This window comes from Haliaeetus leucocephalus, unplaced genomic scaffold, assembly GCF_000737465.1.
Source record: "Haliaeetus leucocephalus isolate CR32 unplaced genomic scaffold, Haliaeetus_leucocephalus-4.0 Scaffold156, whole genome shotgun sequence".
Classification (NCBI taxonomy): domain Eukaryota; kingdom Metazoa; phylum Chordata; class Aves; order Accipitriformes; family Accipitridae; genus Haliaeetus; species Haliaeetus leucocephalus.
In genome coordinates this window covers 863-1,315 of record NW_010972592.1, presented here as the reverse complement: position 1 = coordinate 1,315, position 453 = coordinate 863, and the positions used below count along the sequence as shown (strand labels likewise).

General features: G+C 29.4%; 1 protein-coding gene across 1 annotated transcript in view; it reads left to right on the top strand.

Annotated features, from left to right (window-relative positions):
• Positions 1-453, top strand: part of LOC104828474 (usherin-like) — a gene marked incomplete at its 3' end in the record, with an annotated part of 44,764 nt that overhangs the window by 43,956 nt on the left and 355 nt on the right. The window lies entirely within an intron of this gene.

Below are 453 nucleotides of genomic sequence, written 5' to 3'. Positions count from 1 at the left end.
CTGAAATTATTTTGGTAGTTCTCATTTTGAGAGAAATCACCCCATTAGAGGTCATGTTTACCTTAAAATTTCCTACGCTACTAATATGTTTTGATTATTGATTCAGATGTATTATGATAATGCTTTTACTAAAATAGCTATCATCTTGGTGACTACATAACAGTAAAATAATTTCAGCTGTAGTTTGCAAAGCTATGCCAGGCCTCCAGAAGAGCAGACCTTCTAGGTAGAGTGGGATGATTATTGCCTAATAACTAATACTCTAGAAAGATTTTATTTTAGTAAGAAATGGACATTTTAACTGAGATTAAAACGGGTTAAACTAGAAAATTATGCTTGATACAGTTAAGATTTCTTGAAAAAATAGAGCCACACTGTAAGGCTTAATATTGATGATTAATTGCTATTTATTTAATAAAGTTTTACACATTAATATTATATACTGAAATATAG